The sequence below is a fragment of the Puma concolor genome, chromosome B4, assembly GCF_028749965.1.
Source record: "Puma concolor isolate L17-30 chromosome B4, mPumCon1.1.hap2, whole genome shotgun sequence".
NCBI lineage: Eukaryota > Metazoa > Chordata > Mammalia > Carnivora > Felidae > Puma > Puma concolor.
The window spans coordinates 85,133,482-85,156,745 of NC_141673.1; the positions used below are offsets into that span (position 1 = coordinate 85,133,482).

General features: G+C 38.1%; 1 protein-coding gene across 19 annotated transcripts in view; it reads left to right on the forward strand.

Annotated features, from left to right (window-relative positions):
• Positions 1-23,264, forward strand: part of SOX5 (SRY-box transcription factor 5) — a 1,024,889-nt gene that overhangs the window by 177,408 nt on the left and 824,217 nt on the right. For 9 of the 19 annotated variants that reach the window (XM_086713854.1, XM_086713848.1, XM_086713861.1 and 6 more), the window contains exon 3: positions 9,621-9,697. The gene's annotated coding sequence lies outside the window, so the exon portion shown is untranslated. Of the gene's footprint in view, positions 1-4,282; positions 4,328-9,620; positions 9,698-17,160; positions 17,269-23,264 lie in introns of all 19 variants that reach the window. The other 10 variants (XM_086713857.1, XM_086713852.1, XM_086713867.1 and 7 more) reach the window with 3 other exon arrangements.

The window sequence follows — 23,264 nt, forward strand, 5'->3', positions numbered from 1 at the left end:
ATATAAACCTGAGTTGTTTTTTCTTCCTTCATCTTTATTTAGGTAAAGCTGGACACACAGACCATGCAGTATAAACAGTCTGATATCATCATCGTGTTGAACTTAGCCATCGAATTCTTTGGTTTTCCTCAGTGTATTCTTTTGCTCATTCTGCTTTCCTTTTTCAAAATATTTCAAGAGAATGGGACAATTAAAAATGCTTGCCCTTGAAAAGAAAAGCATCATGCGTCTCTGTTTGGGAATGGGGTTTATCTCTGGGTTCTATGAGCTAGATGCACACTAATTTACAGTGCTGGAACCAAATGGGTTGAAAATCCTTGTTTTCCCACCAGATGGGTTATTTTAAAATATCACAAAACTTCTGAGGTTATTTACATTACAAATGTGCTTCTTCGCACACATCAAGAATTGAGTACCATGTTTTGACAGTAACTCCTTTATGAAATTATATGTTGCGCAAGTAGAGTAAAATTCAAGTCATTCTCAAGGGAGCAGGCTTATGAATCTGGATGAGGTCACACCTCTTTAAAGATGCAGTTTGATAATCCGACATCAAAACAAAGGAATTCTGTTAATCCTCTCACAAAAGTGCAAATTGCTAATCAGATCCCTGGGCTGGGCTGGCAGCTTGGTAAACAATGAGCTTGGCAGAAGAGCAACTTTGGGCGGATAGATAGCTGAGAAGCTTGGGGTACCAACTTTGCCCCTGTGTTAGCCCAGTTGGGCCTGTTGTTTCGAAACAATTATGTTTGTCAATGGAGGTGGTTCTTGCGGTTATTGTGTTCTTGTGCTTTTCTCCTTCCATGTTAATGATGATGCAAATCAATCTTCCTGTCTTTCAGTTCACTTCGCTGGTGTATAGGCTACTATGCCCCTATATTCTTTTCACTTGGATGCATGTGTCTTTGAATTTTCATTACACATTCCTTTACAAGCCCAGAGGGTTTTCCCTCCTTCCCACAAAGAGTGTGGTGGTATTTGAAAAAAGAAAAAATCCTAAGCCAACTGAAAAAGAGTGTCTCTTCTGGAAGGTGTAATAGGATTTTTATTTATTTATTTATTTATTTATTTATTTATTTATTTATTTATTTGTGATGAAACCTGATTTGAGGTGGCTTAAAAGAAAAAGCTGAAATGTGTCGGGTAAAGGAATACAAAGAAGGCAAGTAACCAAATTGGGGGAAGGCAGGAATGGCTTCTGAGGACTGGCCTAGGGAGAAGTTGGGACCATGGAGTCCTCCTCTTTCAGGGTTTGATCCCTTTGCCTTGTCTCCCTGTCACTTGAGATAGCGACTTTACTCTTTCTTGCTGTAATAGAGATTTCTCCCCAGGGGAGGAAATGTCTCCATGGATGCCAGCTCAGGAATTTCATAGCTTGCTGCTTTTTCCATCCTACTTAAGTAAAATATCTCAGGGAAGGACTCTGATTGGCTTTGCTTAGATCAGGTGCTTGTTCTGGACCCTGTGTATACATAATTTCTTATTTGTCAGAGTGTGGAATGTGCTCGCTGCTTGGTTTACTGTGTCTTCAGGTTTATATAAGTATGTAACAAGCCTGGAAAATTATAAACTCTGATGACTGTCTCAGCAAGTGAAATTATTTTGCTCATCTCAGTGCCACTCTTTTAGCTCTCGCTCTGTTTCACCCTCTTGGCATTTCCAACTTTCACTCAAACATGACTAAGAATTAACGTGAAAGTGAGAAGTATAACTTCTTCATTTTAGAAGGGGCTTCTCGTTAAGAGAGTGCACTATTTTGAATACTTCCAGCTAGTTGTGTGTCTTCTATTAAGAGAGTGTTTGGACATTATTTGGGTGCAATGTGTGTGTTGAGAAGGAGTGAAAATTATAGTTTTGGTTGTGGTGTTGTCTTCCACTCGGTGAGAGCAGTGCACTTTTGCTGCAGTACCGTCTGGGCTGTGGTTGGCATATTGGTTTTCAGTCGGACGAATGATACAGAACCCAACAAATCTACATCTATAAGAGGAGAAACACATTAAATGGAGAGGTCTGGGGTAGAGGCTGCCCTGGTGGGGCCATGCTACCCACAGCCATAGCTTTCTGAATAAGAGCACTGTCTTTTTAAAAGCAATAGGGGGTGCGGATTGAGGGAGTGCTCACAGCAGTAAGTATAACACAGCTGTGCTCTGTTTATGCTTCGGCTACAATAAAAAAGCTATAAAATGTGAGATGTCATAGCTCCACTTTGCTTTATTTATACTATTTCCTCTGAGCTCTGTCACACTGCACATTCATCTGCTAAGTTGCAGCAAGAATGGAGATTAAAATATCACAGCTCAAAATAGGAGTCAAGCGGAAGGAGATTCATCATAGCCCTATTAAAAATATGTAAATATGGGAATGAAGTCATTTTAAAGCCATACAGCGCTGCTCCTCCTTTATGAGTTGAGATCCCTTGCACAAGTGGTGGGCCATGCAAGGGACAGAGCTGGGGCACTTGTTCACCATTTCTTCCACCCATGGAAATCCTTTTAAGATTAAAGACTGTTTGAATTGCAAATTATGCATGTTTTCCTATAATCATGCCTAAATTAATAATGGCAGGAAATCTGATGTGAAACAAGGAAACAAAAGATTTGGTAATTAAAGATTATATATTGTTCACTTAATGAGAATTATTAAAATTAATATATGGAATCTCCTTTTTGACCTCAATTATGAATGACGTCTGAGAAACCTCCAGAAGTATCCCTGGATAGGAAAAGTTCCGAGAAGGAAACTGAGACTTGGAGACATGGTCTAGCTTTCCAGAATCCAGTTACTAATGATAAAGTGAAGGTGGGAAGCTAGGGTTCCTCCCTAAAACTCTGCTAGTAAATGACTTCACATTTCTTTTATCTCTAGTCCTGACAAAAATTTCCTTTCTGCTATCTATATGGTCTGCTTAGGAGAGTAAGGAATGGACTTTTTAGATGAGTAAATCTCCAGTGGTATTTATTAGCAAGCCTTTTATGTTCTCTTCTGTGTACACACAGAATGTTTTGGTCTCTGTATTGTCCACATGTGCCATCAGAGTAGTAATAAAGACCAACATTTGCTAAGTACTTACTGGCTGCCAGGAAGGGTCCTATGCGTTTGCTTTGTACTCATTATTTTACTCCTCACAACAGCCCTTTGCAGTTGGTGTTATTCCTCATATCTTGTAGACATGGAAATTGAGGCGAGGATCACACAGCTGATGAGTGAGAACAGGAGTGTAAACCTAGCAGGCTGGCTTCAGAGCCGGCACTCTCAGCCCTAATGGCCTTTCCAAAAGGATTAGAAATCACCAGGAAGAGCACCAAGCTGGTAAAGAGCAGCCCTGGGTTCCAGGCACAGTTTTGTCATTACCCTAGTAAACAAATTTTCTTCACCTACAGAACGCAGTGAGGAAATGATCCTTTTTTTACAGTTTCATTTTGTGTGTGTTTCTGTACTACTGCCTCATGAAAATAAATTTTTTGAGCAATAACATTAGAAGATACTGCCTCCTTGAAGTAGAAATGTTAGAAGAGCAGGTGGGCCTTTGGAAGTTGTTTAGGTTAGCCTTTTAGTGTGATGAATATAATACCCTGAAAGAATAAGTGACTTCTCCAAGAACACTCACTACTTGGTAGAGAACAAAGGTAAAACCTACAGGTCCTAGCAGCGGTTTCCTACATAATACTGCTACCTATGGAGTTATTAAATAGAACATATGAACATTCTTGAAATTTGTGGAAGGAACCACGACACGTGTCTTAATGGCTTAAATTAGGCAAATTGCCATAGTATCTCAGATTTATAGCAGTTTAAGATTTTAGATCATGTGTCTTTTTGGCAGACTTCGCAAGAGGATGCTAGGAAATATGCTTTAGGCTGGCAGGGGAGTAAAGTGGCCATCTTTTTATTGGCGCTTAAGAAATTGATGTTCTTGATTTTGTTTCAGTGTTGAGTGAGGTAGCATGTGATTTAACAGGCACATGATATGCTTAGAGAATGTATAAAAGTATAAAGAAAAAAATGATTTTTATAGTGATTTGGGTAATTTACATAGAGAAATAATCTGATTAAACATTATAATAATTTTTGAGACACATCTAATAGATTCACAGTTTATCCACTTATACTCTAATATACAAAGAAAATGGAGCTGTTTCTGTAATGCATTCTTATTCTGGAGTCCCTACCCTACTGGGCAGATTGACAGGCACTAAAAATAAATGCAATATAACACAAAATAACTCAGTGTCTTTGCTATCAAATCATCTCTTGCTGTTTGTTTCTCTATTTCCCCGTCCAGACCCAGGACTAGGCTGGGATGAGAGAGGCACCTTGGGTGTGACATGTAAGGAGGCTTCCCTCTCTGGTGGCAACCCTGTGCTTGCATGACCCTGAGGGGGATGGCTCCTTACGTTCTTTGCCCTTCTAGGTGCCTCACAAATCTCACTTTCCTGCTGCCCCTCCCCTGTCCACACTAACAAAACCATCTTGAGGGGTTTATGTATCAATCATTGTGGCTGACACGGGAGTGTGGAGCATGATATCTAAGGCTGCTGGCCCTGGGGATGTCCTCTGTATCCTTCCTGGCATCTGCTCTCTGATACTGTCTCTATCAGTAGAGGCTTCTGTTCTTGATGGTGTAGTTAGCCCCACTTAGATTTTGAACTGGAGCGGCTGCTACTGACCTACCATTACCTTGAAGTCTTTCTTCCTTTTCTCATCTCAGGGCTTTCTCAGTCTTCCTCTGTGTCACGTTTGTGTGTGTTTGTGTGTGTAGGGGAGCATGTTGGGAATGGAGAAGATGGAGCAGAACACAGAAGTTGTCAGGTCCTTTGTACATGCACACAACCTGTGAAGAATAGCCCATTTTAACTCAGTCTGCCTGGGAACCTTCCTTCCCCAGTGTTTTATTTCTCCTTCGCAGGTTAGGTGGGTACAAGACGTACAACAGGGATCCTCTGAGAGGCCTCTGACCTCCTCCATCCTCTCCCCAACAAGTGACGTCCATGAAAGAGAACTGTTAGCCCATAGGCCCTTGGATTCCTTTTATCCAGCTGACATTCTCCTGCCCCACCTCCTTATAGGTTAAGTAACAAGATGTGCAGAAAGCCTGGCCCTTGTCTCTGAGCTCTGCATCTCTCCTTGCCGTAGACTTCTTTTCCCCTTCCTCCCTAAGTACATGAGAGTTCCTATATTGGCTCTGTCTGTTAGGATCCACATTTTGCTTGTGTTTTCTCACAGGGAATGTTTTAGAAAACTTGAAACAACTTTTTACTCTCAAATTCTGTCATTCAAGATTGTTGTCTCACTAGGTAAGCTGATTAATAGCCTCTTTGTGCTAGATAGTAGCTGACCTCCCAGCTTGCATACTGGAGTCTTCAAAGGGCCAGACCTCCAGGAGCTCATAATTGAGACAGAGGGTATATAGGGTCAGGAGGAATTATCATCACAGCATAACATAATGTAAGATGTGTGGGCTAGCACAGGCTCTCATTCTGGGAGCTAGCCTCCCAGATTAGTTCTTACTCTCAAGTTAGGATACTCTCTCCATTGTGTATATATATTGTATATCCCATCCTACAGAAGGAAGTAGATCCAGGGTTAGCTCCTCTCAAGGGGCACTACTCATTCATAATCTCTTATTGACTCTAGGAATTTGGAGTGTATACACTTCTTGAATTTTCTCCCTATATTCTGCTTATGGAGGATTCAGATGTGTAATCTCATGCAATTTTATTACAATATGGTCAATGTTATTATATGGTTAGGAACAGTATTTTATGGGAACACAGAGAAGGGGTGCCCAATTTGCCTAAAATTGTCAAAGAGGGCTTCCCAGAGGAGTGAAACCCAAGTTAAGGATTAAATACTAATTATAGCCAGGCACATAGGTAGCTCAGTTGGTTAAGCATTCAACTTTGGCTCATGATCTCATGGTTTGTGAATTCGAGCCCTGCATAGGGCTCTCTGCTGTCAGCACAGAGGCTGCTTTGCATCCCTATCTCTCTGCCCTCCCCCGCTTACGGGTGGGCGCTCTCTCAAAAGTAAATAAACATTAAAACATTTTTAAAAATAGGGGGCGCCTGGGTGACTGATTTGCTTAAGTGTTGGACTTGAGCTCAGGTCATGATCTCACAGTTGGTGAGTTTGAGCCCTGTGTCGGACTCTGTGCTGACAGCTCAGAGCCTGGAGCCTGCTTTGGATTCTGTGTCTCCCTCTCTCTCTGCCCCTACCTCACTCACACTCTGCCCCCCCCTCAAAAATTAAAAAAAAAAAAAACATTTAAAAAACAGTCTTTTATGAATAAGACAGGAAGTATATTTTTGAAAGAGCAGAGCTCAGTGAAGAGCAGGACTTTGTCTGTCGTACTTACCATCATGTCCCTATCACCTAGCCCAGAACCTGGCATATTGTACACACTTAAATAGTTAGCATATAAGTGGATGAATAAATTTATCTTGAGGGCCATCACAGTTGGTTATTTTGAGTGGGGGAACCACATGATAAGATTTGTGTTTTATTAAAAATAATATGGCAGCATTGTAGTAATGAATGAAAAGAGAATGAGACGGGGAGCAGCTGTGGCAGCAGGTTCTATGAAGACTCTCGGGAGATTCCTCTTAAGTGACCTCCAACCTCTTTCTAGATACATAGAGAGTTTGTCATTCTGCAATGAGCATATGGTCGTTTCCCATGTATGTCTCAAGAAGGCTTGAGCACTGCCTGTTCCCACCCCTTAAGATGGCTCAAGAAAATCAAGAGATAATTCATAGCATATTCAAGTTACTTTTTGAACACCTTCCATATAGGAGAGAGAGAGTTGAGGTTTCCAAATTATCTGTTTATAGGCAATAAAAACATTCCATTCTTAGTCCATACTTAGTCTTAGCTAATATGATAAAATACCATAAAGTGAGTGGCTTATAAACAACAGAAGTTTATTTCTCACAGTTATGGTAACTGGGAAGCCCATAATCAAGGCATCAGCACATTGTGTCTGGAGAGAGCCCATTTTCTAAATGGCCATCTTTTTGCAGTAACCTCACATGGTAGAAAGAAGTAGGAAGCTCTGTGGGGTCTCTTTGATAAGAGCAGGAATCCCATTCATAAGGACTCCACCCTCATGAACTGAAGGCCCCACCTCCTAATACCGTTACATTGGGCATTAGGTTTTAACATAGGAATTTTGGAGGACACAAATATTCAGTGTATAGCTTATGGCATAGTATCTTGTCTGTATTTCTTGTTCAGAGTGGGTTTATGAATTTTCAGTATTGGCTATGGTAAACTAGGGGCTACATGGTGAATGAATCTTAGCACATAAGTGTCCCTATTTTCAGAGTGAAATTCTGAACAGAGGTCAGTCAAACATATGCAGTTTTGTTCTTGTGTTTATTAGCTTTTATTGGTGTGTGTCAAATTAGCAAAAACTTTGTGGCTTAAAACAGTGGCCATTTTCTAGCTCAGAGTTCTCTAGGTCAGGACTCTAGCATGGCGTGGCTCTCTCTGCTCAGAGAACCACAGGCTGAAATCAAGGTTAGCCTGGTTGAGTTCTCATTATCTGCACATTCTTGGGGAAACAGAAATTTGCCTCCAAACTCATTCTTGTTGATAGAACTCGGCTCTTTCTGGTTATAGGACTGTGGTCCCTATTTCCATGCTGGCTATCAGGGGTGGTCCATAGCTTCCCTGGGGGCTCTGTAGGTGCTCCCGCCATCCTGAAGCCAGCAATGGTGTATTGAATCCTCTTTATGCATCAAATCTCCATCTTCCTCTGTCTTTGCCCTTTAGATCAAGATTTAAAACGTTAGGTCCACCCAGATAACCCCACTGCTTTAAAGTCTATTGTGTTATGTAATATAACCTATTCATGAGAGTCAAATCTGTCATATTCACATATCTCGGGACTATGCAGAGCATGTTCCCCAATTGGGAGGATTTGGGAGGGGCATCTTAAATTCTGCTTACCAAATTTGTATTTATAACCTTAAAAAACCCCAAAAAACAAAAAACTACCAACAACAAGATTGTGAACAGCTTCTTGCAGAGTGTAGTGTAAGCGTTTAGTAAAAGCACAAATGAAAGTGTGATTTAATTAATATTTTGTTTGAAAACTAGCACGTCTTTTGATGAAGTTAATTTTCTAACATCTGACCTTGACAGATCAACTATTACTAATTTTTAGAAATTTTACTGTTTGTGACTCATTCACTTCTGAATATTACTATCATTCACATTACCAAAACAAAACCAAACCAACAAAACATGCTTCTGCATTTATTACTGGGAGTGTGGAGGTGGGGGTGGTTTTTATTGTTTGTGAGCAATGAAAAAAATAAGACAAGGCCATATTATCTATACATAAACACTATCACTTCAAAGTGATTTTTAATAGTGAGAGTTCTGTTAAGGTAACTTGAGTGGTCAAGTAAAATATCTTTCAAAGTTTGGGGAATTTCTAGATTTAAATAAGGAAGGTACAAGAGTTTAACCAGCCATATGATTAGTCAACTACAAACTCGGTCAACTACAAACACATTTCTCCACATACTCTGACACCAACTCCCAAGTTTCAGACATTTCTAAAACCACCTTCAAGTTTGACAATTTGCTAGAAGTATTCACTAAAACAGATGATACTCATAGTTGTAGTTTACTACAGGGAAAGGCTATACATTAAAATCTGCCAGGGGAAAAAGTATGTAAGGCCGAGTCTCAAGCTGGTAAGTAAAAGGCTGAGACTGAGTCTGAGTTTGAGGCCTGCAGAACCAACCACAGAGCTTTCAGTGAGCTCTCCTGATAGAGTCAGGAGGCATTACTTTTCTAGTATCATTGCGACAGCATGCATTGTCAACTAGGCAAGCTCACTTGAGACTTTGGCATCCAGAGTTTTTATTGGGTTGCAATTACATACTGCCCAAGTTGTTGACCTTTAGTCTCCAGCCCTTCCCGGATGTCACTATGGGTTGATACCTTTAATCTCCAGTTCCTTCTAGAGGCAAAACTGATACCGCATGGCCCCAATCCCCCATCCAAAATCACACTGTTTGACTGTTGTGTGGCCAAAGCCCTCAGGCAAGCAAAGACACTCCTGCCAGATATGACACATGGAGGCCCTAGAGATCACCTCTCTGTAGCCAAAGACAAAGCCAGATCTTTCCTTGGATAAGGTCATTCTTCACCACACAGAAAAGGAGGGAGGGAAAGAGTCATGAATGCAAATAGTAGTTATCATTTATTGAGGGCATCCTATGTATCAGGCAGTATGCTAAGCATTGTAAATAAGATATAAACCATGTAAATAAAATGATGGTGGAAACAGGATTTAAATCTATGTCTGCCTAACTCAAAAGTACATGATTTCAAACACTTTATTGCCTTCACCAAACCCAAAGGACAGTAAGAGTATATAATAATAATTTAAAAGCAGTTATTCTTGAGAATGATTTTCAGAATAAAGTTGTCATTCAAATGTATAAGAACGTGCACTGCTATTTTAATAATGTAGGATACAGAGGAAGAGGATTAATGTATAGAATGGTTATGTCATTGAATTCATTCCTTCCAAATGGATTCTGGTCAGCACTTTATCATTGAATTAATTCAAACACATTTATGGGGGATGCCTTATATCTTAGGTGCTGTGCCAGCCACTGGTAACCCAAAGATGATGATAAATAAGTTCCTGTCCAGAAGGAGCTAGCGATCCACTGGGGTATGTAAACTCTTTCTTTTATTATTTTTTTAACATTATGTTAGTTTTAAGCAAAATAGAGTGCAATATGTAAGAAATATTTTGCGTATGAATTTTGCAAGCATTTGGAACACATTTTTTTTTTTTTTTTTGACTGGGTGAGCTAATGATAAAGTTACCAATTTGGAGATAGTTGTGCATATGACTACCAAATAAGTAAACTCAGGTTCAATCGTTTTATATATTCTTTAATAGTAGGATAGATCTTTAAAAAGCAAAACTACTTCAGAAATAAAACCAACAACATAGCACTGAGATTTGTGTGCATTTCCTACTTATGATAGTATGTGAGAGAAATGAAGGGAGAATAGGAATGTCACCAGAACACATCATACATAACAGCAGTGTGCATTTCTTCTTCACAATTGTCATGTTGATACTTTGCTTTTTACTGGTTACTTTAGCGATAATTTTTACCTTTCATTTTCTTCTACTTAACTGATTTTTCCAATTGAACAAAGTCTATACTGGTATAAAATAGGATGCCCTATTGGGGCGCCTGGGTGGCTCAGTTGGTTAAGCATTTGACTCTTGACTTTTCGCTCAGGTCATGATCTCTTGGTTCGTGAGTTTGAGCCCTGCATTGGGCTCTTTGCTGACAGCATGGAGCAAGCTTGGAATTCTGTCTCCCTCTCTCTCTGTTCATCCCCTGCTTGTTTTCTATGTCTCTCCCCAAAATAAATAAAGATAAACTTAAATAACAAGTATAAAAAATAGGATGTTGATATTTGGCAAATACGTATTTTATTTAAATTATACTTTATAATGGTCCATGCTTACAGTACACCATGCAGTATGCTCGGAGTGGTCCTGAGGAAATAAGTACAGCAAATGCAGTAATATACATATAAAATATTACATTCTAATTATACCTTATATATTTTATAGCTTAATGTAGTGGAATAGAATTAGAAAATAAAATAAATTTATGAGTACTTGATGTCCAGTAGTTCACACTGATGCTGCACAACACTAGCAACAATATATATGGAAATATTTAATACATATATTAATACGCTATCTAGATTAAGCATTATAAGTGCTGAGAGTGCAGTTGTGATCATTTTAAAATGTGAGAACCCCAAGAAAAAAACCTGTCCTTTTTTTTTTTTTTGCAATATGATTTTAATTTTTAAAAGCATTTAATTTTGTAAACCATATCCATCATCTTTGCATAGATAAATGTTGTGGCAATTTTTTGAATGAGCATTTTGGTTCCCTAAAGAAATTATGGATACACTATAAATTTATAAATGAAAGGCCATTCATCAGAGTTATAAATATGAGTGGTTCTTGTGCTGATGCCCATGTAAACTTAAAGTGGTTTAATTTCTATTGGCTTTTGAGTATAGTTAGTACAACGAAAGAATATAGATACTGTCATACTTAACATGTTGTCATATCATTGGCAAAATGGGGAGAACGGCATGAAATATTTTTTGAATAGCATGGCATTTCCTTGAATTATTGCTGGCAATAGAACATAAATCAACCTTAATGATGGATATTCCAAAGATGTTTATTAATCTATCCATTTAATCTGAAATACTCTTGGCATTTATAGAGCCAGTTCAAAAGAAGTGGTGTGCTTCTAAACCCTAACTGTTACTTTTAGGGGCCCCATAATTATGTCAGCTAAGTCTGGTTGGAATGCAGATTCAAATGCATAAAAATCCTTTGTTCCTAATCTATGCTAAAGATAATTTGCCTAACTGAAATATGTTTTCTCGTATATGTCTAATAAAAATTTCAATTTGGTCCATCATTGGTGAAATTTACAATATGACCTCTATTTGAATCTTCAGTTTTTAAAGTCTGTTTTCCTCCCTCCTATCCCCCCTGCCCCAAATTACAAGATAATCCTGTACTTTGTATAGTTTGACAGAAAAGGGCTGGAAAACTGGCCAAATTCCTGTTCATTGAATTAAGATATTGCATATAGCATATGATTTTGAGCACATGTAAGGAGACAGGTAGGATGGACAGATGTAAAGATACTGAGAGTGGAATTCTTATTAGATAGCATAGGTCAGAGAAAGCCAGTAGCAGTTAAGCTGAAGAAGGAAGAAGTCAGCTCTGTGTATGTTGGGGAGAAAGAGGTATGAATGTGCATGCGTGTCTGTGTGTTGTTTACTAAAATATGGGAAGTCTAGGCATAGAGCTAACTTATGTATTAAAATAATGTAAGTAGGACTCAGCTGCTCTCCATTTCTTTGCTTCCACTAATACAGCATCAGTCTTGGCTTCATTTGCGAGCAAGATGGTGGCAATGGCATTGCTGAGGATTAGCATCCCCTTGGGCTTTATTCAGATCAAACTGGAAAAAGAGAGCCTCTTTCCCGGAAGCCTTATCAAAACTCTCTTTGTGCTAATTGGTTTTGATTAAATCACAGACTAATCCTGCACACCTCTCTTGGAGCAAGAGATAGAGTCAGCTTTATCACTTTCCATGGACTAGGCACTAGGATTGCCTCCCAGAGGGAAGTAGGGTACTTGTAACAGAATGAGGGCATATGGATGGTAGGTAGCAAAAAAAAAAAAAAATAAATAAATTACTGCCAGAAAAAAAAAAAAAAACACAATGGGTATATACACATGAAACTTTACGTATAATTACAGAAACCTATAGATTTCCTAACAATACATGGATTCTAGGTTAAGAAACTCTAAAAAGTAATAACTTGAATCTATGCCTTCTGGAACAAACAAAAAACAGTATTGATATCCATAGCTGTCTAAGGAAAATAAGCTTTTACTTTGATTGTTTCCTGAATAAAGACACAAAAATGAGTATAATCTTTAACTACTTGTTTGATAATATCAAATTAACAACGATAAAGAAGTTGTATTTTCTTGTTAGCTAAAGTAGAAATGAGTGGTTCACCCTGAAGGTGCTTCTGTAACTATTGTTTTGTATAAGGAAAAAGAGCCAAAATCTCTCTCTCTCTCTCTTTTTTTTTTTTTTTTTTGAGAGAGAGCATGAATAGGGAAGGGGGAGAAAGGGAGAGAGAGAGAGAGAGAGAGAGGGAGGGAGAGAATCCTAAACAGACTCCATGCTCAACATGTAGCCTGACTATGGGGCTCAATCTCACATTGTGAGATCTGAGGCAAAATCTTTTATTCAAGATAAGAACTTTAAACAGGCCACATTGGGAGACTTCTATTAGGAAAAGAAAAGTTTTCCAATATTGGGTCGATAACTTTTATTGCTCTTGGGACCTGCATTTATGTGCATCCTAAGTCCCTTCAATTTGGTCAGTTTAATTAAAAGAAGTATTAATCAAGGAATAAAAGGCACAGCATAAGGAATATAGTCAATGATTCTGTAATAGTGATGCAATGGGATAGATGTCAGCTACCCTTGTAGTGAGCATAGCATAATGTATAAACTTGTCCAGTCACCCAACTGTATACCTGAAACTAATGTAACATTGTGTGTCAACTATACACAAATTAAAAAAAAACACTGAAATATTATTACTCAGAAAAATATGAATCAGGTCTATGAAAATAATTTGTGATTATTTGATAATTGGCCCAAACTACCTGTTGATTTGCCTTTTTTGTTTGTTTTTACACTCAATTTTATTTTGGAACGTGTTGGCAAAGTCAGTTATTTCCTTAAAATTATTTTTAATTGAAAAATCTTAGGAGAATTGGTAGAAAATATAGGTCAATCATTGGAAAATAGGGATACTTTAAAAATACCGACATAGTGATTACGTACTTCTCATTAATATTGGTTACAAGAAAAGCTTTTAATAATGTGGGCAGTAACATAGCAATTGTCAAGATAACAGTCATCATTATGCCTTACTTTTACATGGATTCTCAATTTTTTGACAAGAAGGAGTTAGCCTGGCATATTAAGTTGCATCACTGAGCACAAAAGGAGTTTTTCTTCATAAGTGAATCAAAATACTCCTCAAAAATGGAAAAGAATTCCGTGGTTGCCAGATATTTTTATTTTTTATTTTTATTTATTTATTTTTATTTTAGGGAGAGAGAGGATAGAGAGTACGAGTAGGGCAGAGAGAAACAATATTAAGCAGGCTCCATGCTCAGTGTGGAGCCCCACGCGGGACTCAGTCCCACAACCCCGAGATCATGACCTGAGCTGAAATCAAGAGTTGGATGCTTAACTTACTGAAACACCCAGGCACCTTGGATGCCAGATAGTTTTAGAGAATAAGCGTGGTAATTGAAGATGGATTTTCTGTGCCACGTTTTGTCTCTTTCAAACAAGCAAAAACCTTCTCAGGTTTTAATACTCTTCCTCATGAATGGATAACCTTTTTAACCAAAATCTTATGACTAAAGTGACCAAATCTTATGACACAAGTGACTGATGACTTAAGACTAAAGTGAATTGTCACTGCTCCGTGTTCAGTTCAGTATTGTCAGTTGTGGAGAAGGACATTCTATTTTTCCCTATCGATTAATGCTACTGAAATGCTACAGCTATTTCAGAAGGTGTCCACCTTGTTTCAAAATATTTCTGCAAAGGCCATAATATACCTGGCTTTCCAGATTGGCATGTTATTATTTTTAAAAACTCCTCCTGAAAACCTCAGTTTGCCACCAGTTCTTGCTTGACTTGAAAAGTTCGTGGGTCCATTATTGCTGTGTGTGTATGGTTTTTGTTTTGTTTTGCTTTCTAGATTATAGCAGATCTTTACACGGTGTCAATTATCTGTGAATAGGAAACAGCAGGTAGTTCATTCATTGAAAACTGGTTTACAGATTTTCTTGCTATACATTTGCTTGCTTCTCAGATTCAGTTTTAGACCTAACCAAGATAGAGAATTGCTTATCTGCATGGTAATATTAGTCATCAGTGGAGTTTAGAGAAATGAGGTTTGTAAAGAACAAGCTTTTTAAAATATATAATTTAAAATGTTGTTATTCTTCCATTTTGGTTAAAATCAATCCATGGATATTTTTAAGGTTGTAAGTTAAAGCAGGAAGAATGTGTCACTCTTGTAATGCTTTAGCTAAAGACAAAAGATAGAGGACCAAAATACTGTAAGAGCAATTGAAACTATATATTGTTCTTACATGATGTCCAATTCAGCTGTGTAGGTGTGAGTTTCAGATAAGATTGAATGCTTTTAAAGACGTGAACAGTCAAAGCATTCCCTATTATTTATTTTAAGGGCTTTTTAAGGAGAAGGAATGGGCTTAATCCGAGACCCCAAAGCATACATTTCCCAAGACAGCTGCCTGTCTGAATAAGGAATGAGCTAAGGAGTGAACAGGAGAAAATCCACATACATATTTGAGTTTCACTTTAGAACTTTTGATAGCTTTGGTCACCGATTGGGATTTTTCTCCAACTAGAAGTCAAAGAGACAAAGCGGGTAATCTACATAATCTTTCCCACATTTTCTAAAAGTGCCTGTAGATGAAAACATGTCAGACAATTGGTCAAATAGGGCCTAAAGTTTTGTTTGTTTGTTTTAAATCCATTCTTTACTGAGAAGGAAATAAAAAAAAAAAAGCTTGAGGTTGGTGACAGACTTGGGTTCTTGCCACATTCCCAGCTTATTTCATGGATGGCTCTCTACTCCAGAGAAAGTTAATATTTTCCAGAGATGTTCCATAGGTATTCTAAATCATACTACAGACACCTGCTCCTTTATATGGATATGTTATCCACCTAGGATGAATCAGAGTTGATTTTTTTTTTTTTTAGTGTGCTTCCTTTCAAAAACCTCATTAATCTTAGTGTGCAGAATTTAGGGGGAAAGTTGTGTTTTGCTACTTGACACTGTTTAATGTAAATGATTTATGATTATTCCTTATGTATACACGATAGGCACTTTATAAATTGGATTGTTCTAGGAGTAACACGATACATAAATGTTATTGCTATAAATTCTGAAGTTGGCTATATATTTTTGTATCATGTAACCAGTTGACTTATAAATGCTGACTATTCCAACCTGCTCTTTCTACTCAATATTGTAAGTGGTGACTTAGGTAAGCCTAGCAGAGATATATACACAGAGGCACTCAAACTGCATGAGAGCAGGATATCCTGGCATCTCTCCAGTGTGGCTTCTGGCTGTCTTCCAGGGGTAATGGCAGAAAGAAGAAAGAATGAGAGGGGAAACTGAAACTTTATGTAGCAAAAAAAGATGAATCTAAATTATTATTATTTTTTTGCCCCACAAAGTCAAGAGCCAGGTAGGAGACAAAAGGGGAAAAAGCAGAGCAAACAGGAGAAAAGTACCAGTAAAACCAATTCAGCAAAATTTAGTTACATGCCACTTTACAGGTAAATTTCCATCACTTAAATAACATTAAATAAGGATAAAGGTAATAATAGATTAACAGCTATGTAATTGTATATTTTTGTATCTATAAATACAGTATGTATGGAAATAATAATATTTATTTTTTTGCATTTCTGTGCATGAAGTGTTTAAGGAATGGAGTTTTATAAACCATTTGATTCTACTGGTAGATGAGACCATTTTATTATGTGTGTAATTCTGTTACACTAATAGCTCTCATTTTTTTACCATGAAAACTCATTGTGATTTTCTTTCCGGGATCTGAAAGAATTAGAAAAAAAACCCTCTGAATAATCGGTCACTTTATATCTGAGTAATTGTTAAATACCAAACTCATCTAAAATGTCGAGTTACAGAGGAAGGAATAATACCCATATAACTGACTGTCAGATTCATAGCGATTTTATGCTGACTCCTGGTATTGACTGCTTACCTGATCACACAGTCCTGGCATTGGAGCTGATTTGAATTGCTCTATGCCCTAATTTGTGTAAAGAAGAACTGGGCTGTGAAGAATTCTATTGTGTTTATAGTGTCTATTCTGATAGTGATTTTATCGCCCATTTCATAGGCTGCTTCAGTTGATTCCCTTCCCCCATGCCCGACTAAGTAGTACCATCTACACAATTGATCTGGTTGTCCATGAAGTCAGTTCAAATCAGCTGTTACGGTGGCTAAAAATACAAGATCAATAATTTTAAAACTTGAGGTTCGTATCCTCCACAAAAGGACTAAATCTCATCAGGCAATCCCACGTGAAAAGATTATGAGACTGAAACCACATGTGTGTGACTTGTAATAACAAACATTATTTATTTGGCTATTACACTGAAGGAAATCTCCTAATTTGCTCCTTTATTACTTCTGCAATACATTTTTAATTGTCATACTTTCTGGAGCTATCCTGGTGCATGCATTGGAAAGAATATGCATATGCAGATATCTCTGTATCTGTAGGCACTATAGTCAAAACAACTTATTTGCCTAGCTGCAAAGCTGGCTTACTCACCCACTCACAAACTCCCAGAGGAAATAGGGCAAAAAGGTCAAGTAGAAGCAATAAGGCAATGATCTGTTACACAAAAGTTACTTAAGAGGTTCTGAGTGGCACTGCTCATCTTCTAGAAGGGAGATCACTGCATTCCCTGCTCATCCCTGTGTCATCAGCAGTAGCTTTGGATTCGTTTTTGAGGAAGAAAGCCCGTTTCTACATTGCTGCTGCTATACACTCAGGTAAGCTGGATTGAAATCCCAGAGACACCGCTGAACCAGACTAGACTGTGGGAAGATTCTGGTGCTGAGAGAGGGATTTACAAACATCAGTTCTCTTATCCTGTAGAATCTGAACCACCATGTACAATTCTTCTTTTTCTGAAAGGAGGTTAAATTTAAATGCAAGACCTCCAGATTTAAATACACACACACACGCACGTAAAATGAGAAAAAGCCCATTACTTTGTGTTCAGTACAGAATACTTACAGTTACTATCTTTGAGGACTTTCTTTTTTTTGCCAGTTATTGCTCTTTGTCTTTGCATGTAGCATCTAATTTAAGCCTCCTAAGTCCCTTGGGAACCAAATACTATTATTATACCCATTTTTCAGCTTAGAGAATTGAGAAAGAGAGAGAGAAATTGAGTAACTTGCCATGACTCAACAGCTAATAAGAGGTGGAGCCAGGATTCAAACCCTGGCAGAGGGATCCCCGGGGCTGACGCACACACTCCCAGGTTGACTTTGAGCAGTATGTAGTGCTTCGTTTGTGAAAAGAAGGCAGGGGAGCCATCGTTCAGCAGGAAGTAGGATTTGAGTTCTTTTTCTTGTACTAATGGTCACTGTATCTCTCTCTCAGGCCCTGTTGTGACCAATGGCAAGTCTCATTTGAGACGGCCAGTCAGAAGTGAGTAAAATAATCTATGGCCCAAGAAGAGAAAGGAATGCACTGGTTAATATGAGGATCTGACCTTAGGACCTTGCTTTCACTATTGCCACAGTAAACAAGCGAGCTAATGAACCACAGATGTTAGTGTGTCATTAGTGTCTTGGAGTTTTGTCTTCCTGGGTAGCTACCATCAAGAAGGACAGTGCCCTCTATGAATATGCATTTAGTACTAGATACAGCAATTTATGCTTTTGAACAGCACTTTATCATTTTGCTTTTGATAAATATATAAGCAATAATCAGTAGTTAGGAGTTTCAGGCTAAAATGGATGCCATTATTAGTGACTTAACAGCTCTTCCTGTGAATTCCACATGTGTCACCAAGACTGGATCATGCTACCCAGAGCTACATATCGTCAATTTTTAGAAAAGCTCACTTCGAATGCTTCTCGTGCTGTGAACCCTTTGTTCTCAGAATTGCAGTAGTCCCTAATTTCCAAACTCTGAATATGTAAAATACAGTACTTGCACAAAAAACCTAGGAGCTGTATAGGTCAGAACATTTGTTTAAACTAATATAGAATTAGCTTTTTCAGTTCCAGCTCCCTTTTTCCTATCCATTTGCCTTGCTAATAAGGCCTCAACTTATTCCTATTCAGTTACCTTGTGCCACGATACCTCTCCTTTTTGGATTTTTTATTCTGATTTGAGCAGACCTACCTAGTTCACACAGAGGACTTCGACAATAATAAAAAGACATAAAGGCTATTCAGTAAACAAGGACAGTGAAAACAATGAAATCTAACACAAACTAGGCAAAATAGCATCTCACAGCACAGAATTCTATTCCATTTTGAAACTGGTCTTTATAGATATTTTTCTCTGCCTGAAACATGTGTGCTGGTTCTATATATATAAGGGAATAGTGACATCCTGTGTGTAGCTAGACTAATTGCCTCTGTAATTAACCTATTTGAGAAGGAAGTTACATAGACACAAAATATCATTGAGTAGTGAAAGAGGCAATTTTATCTTACAGCAAACCTCTAACTTTACCAGAGGGTGTGGGCTAAACAAAAAGACGCTGTCTCCTTCCCTTCCATCTTTTCTTCCTTCCTTCTTTTTCTTGTCTCTGTACAGTTCCACTGCCATTTCTATTTTCTCTCTACTACCTATATTTCCATATTATGAGCTAAAGATCTAGTGTTATTACGAGTGAATATTCAGTTTTAAAGTAGAATTGAGGAGAGGGGCACCTGGGTGGCTCAGTCAGTTGAGCATCTAACTCTTGATTTTGGCTCCGGTCATGATCCCGTCGTGGGATCGAGGCCTGTGTTGGGCTGCATGCTGAATGTGGAGCCTGCTTAAGAGTGTCTCTCTCTGTCTCTCTCCCTCTCTCTCCCCCTCTCCCTCTGTCCCTTTGCCCCTCTCCCTTGTTTGTGCTCTCTGTCTCTCTCCCTAAAGTATGTATAAATAAAAAGATAAATAGAATTGAAGAGAGATGTAAGTGTGGTGATAGGAGATAGTCTTTGGTTAAGGGTGGGATATGTATAAAATCATTTTGTTGTCTCAGAAGCTGAGGACAAAAATCTTAGCCTTCCTCTTATCCCTTAATAAAATATATGTTAATTAAATTTAGAGAAGGATCTGGGGGCATGGCAAAACCAAGGTTTTTCTTTTGACCTCTTAAGTCCAGAAGAAACCATTAGAAGGCGATACATTACAACAGAGTGTAGTTTTTGTGGTCAGAATTATTCATACTTCACCCAAATTATGGCTAAAGGGGAATAAGAAGAACATTTTTTTTTCCCAAAGTGCCCCTTTCAATGTCTTAAAAGGTAACACCTTGTCAAGACATTTCAGAAAACTGTGGGACAAAGCAAAAGCAAGAGGCATGGGAGAAATTAGTGAAAAGTGTCCTGCTGTTTATGTCCTGACTTACCCTCAAACCCCAGCAAGACTCAACTCTCAGGGCTTTGCTCAACCCTAGCCTCATGTATAATCCCTTATTCCATAATCAAAATGGTATTTTGAGTCAGACAGCTTGCTTCAGTCTTCTTCAATGAGATAACAAATGTTATGTTATGATTGATATATTTTTCAAGTCAGGTAGCTACGCTTGTATATTTTGCATGTTATAGTAACTTGAAAGAGCTCAGTTTAAAGTTATGACCACTGGGGTGCCTGGGTGGCGCAGTCGGTTAAGCGTCCGACTTCAGCCAGGTCACGATCTCACGGTCCGGGAGTTCGAGCCCCGCATCAGGCTCTGGGCTGATGGCTCAGAGCCTGGAGCCTGTTTCTGATTCTGTGTCTCCCTCTCTCTCTGCCCCTCCCCCGTTCATGCTCTCTCTCTGTCCCAAAAATAAATAAACGTTGAAAAAAAAATTAAAAAAAAAAAAAATAAAGTTATGACCACTACTAAGAAGAATTTCCTTGTGAAATATTTGAGAATTTTAAGCCAAAGTAAACATAATTGCTGCATTATATAATGATGGCTGAGAGTGGAATAGTTGGAATGGAAATAAATGGTTTGGAGTTTCAGACCGTGGTGGATTTGGATTCACCAACTTCCAGGGGAGTCTTTCCATGCCTCAGTGTTTTTATCTGTGATGTGGGGATAAAAATTACCCTTTCATAAGGTAATCTTGAGACTTCAGTGAAGAAATAGTCCTGTAACACCATGCCTAGTGCCTATAAATAAATGCTTAGTAAATAGTAGCTAATATTATTTCAGATGACATTTGTTAAAGCAAAATGATTTGGATGCTAGATAGTTTATTGTAAAAGTATTTAATCTTATCTGGTTGAACTGTTCTTCAAATGGATTTGTTTAATGACCTATGCTTTCATTACTGTGTTCTAATCTTCACTGTAGTAACTTTTCACTTGTATTGATAATTTATATTAGCAATAGCTGGATTGCCATTCTTGGATGATGGTGCAAGGACATTTTTAAAAAGTATTTTTCCTTGGAAAAAATATGAAGCAAAGAAGAGAAAGAAACACTACAGAAAGTTTTCTTGTGCATCACCTTCACGGTTAATCCTGTAATCAGTAACGATTATCTGATTGTAAAAGAGGCTCCTTATGAGTAAAAGGAGACCCTAATTCTACAAACCTGGTCATTTGGTCATGGCTATGTTTTGGCAGTTGTGCTAGTTAAATATAGTAGGCTATGATCATTGGGGTGTCCAGCAGTTTTATGCGAGTCCCCCATCTGTTTTACTGGTGATCTTCTCTAGAAGTTAGGGAATTATATGAATCGGAAACTCAGAAAACCATTCTCAGGAGGTCAGATTCAGTCAGTGCTCATAATCACAAGATAATTCACTCATCCATTCAACAAATATTTATTGGGAGTAAGTATGTTACGTGCCACCCACTGTGTCAGTTTTGAAAGTATAGTCATGAAGAGAGAAGATAAGGCATGGGGACTCACAGATGTTACAGCCTGACAGAGAAGGCACATAACATAAAACAAGTAATTACAATGAAATATTTAAGTCTCCAAATAGGGGAGTTTTTTGATCTCTTAGCCAACGGAGTTGTGATTTCCTAATTGTAGATAGTGGGGGTCGGGGCATTCCTTCCTCCTGTGAATTTCCACAGCATTTTATCTGTACCTCCATTTGGAAATACCTTCCACCTTGCCCTTAGTTCCTTATGACTGTGGCATGTCTTCTAGGACTGGAAGTTCCTTAGGAGCCAGGCAGGCTACATGTGGGAATGCCTTTAGCATCGTTCAGAGGACATACACTTGTACACTCTACATAGTAGTTGCTAAATCAATGTTGTTGAGAGAATAAAGCAAAGAAGTGTGAGCGATTTACTTCTGTTATCCTTTCTGTTTTCGATTCTTAAATATTTTGCTTTGAAATGTCTCCTTCTTCATATTCATGTGGTTAAAAGCAGGTAATAACCAATTGAAAGCCACTATCCCTCCTTTTATCCCTCTCATCTATTATTCTCTCAAAATTTAATCCCCATCAGTCTCCTCTGAAATAAATTTTTATTTGCAAGACTTTCCACGTTTGCTGTACAGGTGTCTGACTTTAGCTGCCCCATGCAAATAATAATGGAGGAAGCATCTGTTATTTGTGATATGGTACATTTTGGGATGTCCTGATCAACCTTTCTTCTGCCTATCACTGGACCTATGCAGAGAATCAGTGTCAGCTTAATCAGTATCTAATTTTGAAAGGTCAGAACTCTTCCTTGGTTGTAAAACGGGTAGACCTTTAACCAAAGGTTTAGTATTCATTTGCCATTACTCATCGTATCACACTCTAAGAAATAAAACTGAATTCTGACAGCTTTTAAAAAGTAGGAAAGTAACCAGCTCTTAGACATCTAATCCATAGCTTAAGAAAATTCGGTATTCAAAATGATAAAGGAAGTAGTTCGGCAACAAGAAGGAAGGCAGCCTTTGCATATTCTTCTGGAAGGAACTGAGCCTCATTGGGAGGGAGAGACCTGAGTTTGGTGTTGCCTGCGAGCTGGGGTGTAATTTAGTGAGCTGACAGGAGGAGTGAAGTATCTCCTCAATATCTGTGTTTGGCAGCAGAGATGAATGCATACATCAGGAAACAATGTTTAAGTGTTTTATTTCCTTATTTCAGCCTGTCAAACTGTCAGTATAGTTAATGGCCACCGAGAGAGAGAGAGAGAGAGAGAGAGAGAGAGAGGAGGAACAGAGAGAAACAAAGGTGCTATGGAATCTGAAAAGAAAGAAACCAGGAAAGCATTTGCATGTTTCTGTGGCATAATGGTCAGTCAGACAAAAATAACTCACTATATTCAATTCTCTACTAAAGCCAGATGTGCTAGTTCCCTACCTACAATCCCTGCCCCCTTTTGTGCCTTCGTTTATGTCCTTCATAACTGCTTCATTTCACTTTGATCCCTGTGACTCCTTTCACTGAGGTCTAGGTTGATTATCAATACTTAAAGGATTATTTTTTGCTTTATTGGTAGTATCCAATTTTGCTCAATTTTCCAAGTTTACTCTCTTGTTTTCATTGTTTATAAAATCTGGTATTAATGCTGCTTATACAAAAATTTTCAGTCTTACAACATCCCCCCTCCATATTTTTTGGGGGGGTCATTTTGTGTTTTTAGAGCACACAAAGAATAGGTTGGACTGGATTTTGACCTGTTGTATCTTTCTTAAAGGAAGAAAAAATAAAGCATAAAGTGAAATAACTAAATTAGACATTTACTCTTAATGAATACAAAACTATTTTTAATTTCTAAAAAAACTGAGCACAACCGAGTGATTTTTATTTTATAAAAAGGAGATATATAATGGATTGTTTTTGTACTGGAAATATGTTATATTTTGATAGCA